The sequence below is a fragment of the Mobula hypostoma genome, chromosome 10 (assembly GCF_963921235.1).
Source record: "Mobula hypostoma chromosome 10, sMobHyp1.1, whole genome shotgun sequence".
Taxonomy (NCBI): domain Eukaryota; kingdom Metazoa; phylum Chordata; class Chondrichthyes; order Myliobatiformes; family Myliobatidae; genus Mobula; species Mobula hypostoma.
In genome coordinates this window covers 34903055-34906852 of record NC_086106.1, presented here as the reverse complement: position 1 = coordinate 34906852, position 3798 = coordinate 34903055, and positions in this window count along the sequence as shown.

Genomic DNA, 3798 nt, shown 5'->3' with positions numbered 1-3798 from the left:
CAGTGCAATCAATAAGAGTTGTGAAATGACACCTGATTATCAGCGTCCAGTTTGAGAGTTGCCAGGTTTTATGGTTTCCAGACATCATCAAAACTGTGTCTAAACCTTAGCCAAATGATTTATAAATAAAAATCATAATTTCTCTGGATGAATTTTGTGGCGGGGTGGTTATAAGTACCAGATTGTTCAGCGTCCACATATTTGTGGGTGCTGTTTTCCTTTCGAATAAAAATTAATAACTCTTGAACCAAGTGCAAGCAAAGCACAGATATCGTTCATGCACATCACTATGGGCTCTATTTTTACATGTTGCGATTTATTGCATTCATAGAAATCTGGAATGAGTCAACATACTGTATGGCCAATCTGCCTTATTAGAAATCTATAGTGCCGTTTCAACCAGCACCCTCTCCCCTCGTCTGTACTGGCGAACATTTAATTTCAAACTGTATATTAATTGAAAATAGTTGCTGAATATCTTGTCAATTGCCAGAATATAAGAACTCGTGGAGTAAATACAATACTCCCATTGGTTTATTGTCATATATTTAACATTATTGCCCGCTGGTCTTCAGCTCTTCAAAATTTCAAATATGATTCTTCAGTTTTTTTCTATCAAATAACCAAATAACATCGAATACGTCCATGAAATATCTCGTTAATCTCCATTATCCTTGGAGGAAAAGTTCAGGCATCTCTTGGTTCCACCCCTGACTATGAAAGATTCTGGTGATCAAGCAACAAAATGCAAAGTAAAGTGCAGATCACCCAGAATCTGAGGAATGACTGAGCAGTCTTGAAGAGAATTGCATTTCCACGACATACGCGTATGTTCTCATTTAGCACTCTGAATCACCGAAGGAATTAATATCCTTTCAAATCTGTTCTAGTTTGATTTCTAAACTGAGGCCTAATGACTATACATTGAAACTTTGATCAAAATTCAGGATTCAAGATTCAAGATTGCTTCATGTAATCCCCTGTATACAATGTATAGGAGAACGAAATAATTGTTATTCGGAATCCAATGCAGTAAAAAAACCACAACAAGGTGAAATCGTAATACTGTAATAATAATAAAGAGCGTGCTTGGTTATGCCCGTACCTCAGGTTTTACCGACTTGAGCTGAGAAAATATAGAACATAGAACATAGAATAGTACAGCACAGTATAGGCCCTTCGGCCCACAATGTTGTGCCGACCCTCAAACCCTGCCTCCCATATAAGCCCCCACCTTAAATTTCTCCATATGCCTGTCTAGTAGTCTCTTATAAATAGTGACAACATATTAAATGTCACTATAGAAGATAGCTTGTATACATGAAGTGACGCCAAGCACAGGATTGTCTGAGTGTAAGATGACTGACAGGAAATTTTAAAGTAGTTGTTGTTGGGGGTGTGGAGGGGTGGCTTGTGGGTGCATGTGTTGATCGACCCTACTACTTCTGCGAACTAACTGTTTTTGAGTCTGGTGGTCCTCGTGTAAATGCTACATATCGTCCTCCCTAATGGGAGAGCGGCAGACACTCCCTGAACAGGGTGGGAAGATCTTTCATGATTTTACTGGCCCTTTTACGACACCTCCCTGTATATACCTCTTTGATGGCGGGTAGGGTGGAAACTGCACTCTGACGAAGAGGACGGCCAGATAATGAGTATTCAAAACTGCCCAACGCATTACGGGCAAAACTGCATAATTTAAATTCGATGCATAAATTGAGAAAGTCTATTTATCTCTACATCACAGGAACAAATCCTGACAGATTAATGCATTCTTGCTGTTCCGCACCTCTAAAATCTGTCCACTAGGTTACTGACTTGTGTCATTACATCTGCAGAACTACAGCCTAATCTCACAAAATGGTGTTGAAATTATTTGTTTATTTTGCCATTCTTACTCACAAGGAAGTTAATGGTGATTTTACCCTTGTTATCACTGCCTTACACCCCTTGGTGTTTCCTGCTCCTATTCCAGTTTGCATAGCTCAGTCATATTCCGAATAGCTATTTTAGTTTCATTGCGGTTATGGAAATGAGTGCATGGCGTGGGTTCGCCCCTGATTTACATAATAATGTTTTTGCACCTGCAGAATCTTAGAATCTAGAATTTAGTCATACATAGTTCCCCAGATAGTAAAAATGCTGAAGAGATTTAGTACAATAATTAATTTACTTAAACTGTGCTCGGTCTGTAAATAGAAAGCAAGCATTGTCGGTATGTAATGCACGTAGGTCCCTATGATTTGAAATAAAGTTTGCAAAAATGTTTATCTTAGATAATATGCTGATATATTGCAGGAAAATAGTGCCCAGCTTGCTGAATGGTAGCTGGCTGCCCGTAACTGAGCATTGGAGCCATGAAGCCACCTGTCCTTGCACATTAATACCTAGGGCCTAATACTAAAAGCATACTTGCTCTCTGGACGTTATGATGATGCCTTATTTCAAAGTCGTTTGTTAAATCATCTGTGACTGTGATTGATGAGTCTTATCCATAAAAAGGATTCATCCACACTTAAAACATTAGTCAATTTATCATCAAAGCCTATTGTACCCCTTTGCCAGGAAGAAATTCAGATCTGGTTTGTTTGGTAAAGGTATATACTAACTTCTCTCCAAGTGTACCTAACATCAAAGTCAGATAAATTATTACGAGAAACGTTTCTGACTGAAGGGCTTTCGGAAGGGTTAGAACACCCAAAATTTAGGCTGTGTTCCTTCACTCTCAATTGTACGAACAAGTTCACTAACTTTAAACAAACACATATTGGAATATAGAATAACTGTGAGAATCATATCATTCTCTGTCAATGGCAAGATAAAACACCTTGTTCTGGAACATATGTTGAGGTTTTCTGAAATGGCTGCCATAATAACTTTCTGCGAAAATACCAGTTCCTTGTTTTAGTTCCTTTACAATTTGGAAGCTTTTAAGCTATATAGCCTCGGGGCAGACGCTAGGATTTAATTTTGCTACGAAAGTAATCAGAATCAAAATGACTGCATACCTGTCAATATTTAGCTGCTTGAAATTATACGGAGGGGATCGAAATTGAGGTTCTGAAAATATTTATTTATTTTGTAATTTGATGTAAATTCTGATGATTTGTTTTGCACGTTTTGCTTTTCAGAATTAAACCACGATTTGTTCTATAAAATGGGATATGTTCCTTTACAGAAAGTAGTGAAAAACGCAGATGAATGGGGACATTGGAGACACGAACTATAATATCTTAGATAATACTTATAAGTAAAAAAAAAGACACCTCTGGAAGCTTTGCGTTCCTGCTTACGGAGCTTTCAGGCAAGGTGAAGAGGGCATTTAAGAATAAAATGCAACACAAGTTACTGAAGGAACTCAGCAGTTCAGGTGGCATCTATGGCGGGAAGTGAACAGTAGACATTTCCTCCACCATTGATGCTGCTCTGACCCACATGCACTCCATTTCCTGGACATACGCTCTCACCCTATCTTCCCGCCACCTTGACAGGGTAATAATGCCTCTTTTCCTATCTGCCACCCCCGAGTCTCCGTATTCAGCACAGCATTCTCCACAACTTCAGCCATCTTCACCGGGACTCTACCACTAAACTCAAGTGGACTTACCCCGGCCCTACTCTCACTTTCCATAGGGATCACTCCCTGCGTGATTCCTTTTTGCATTAAGTCCTCCCCCCTAATCTCCGTCCTGGCACTTACACTGCAAACGGCAGAAGTGAAACACCTGCCCATTGACCTCCTCCATCACCTCCATTGAGGGCCATAAACAGCCCTTCCAGTTGAGGCAACATCTCAGC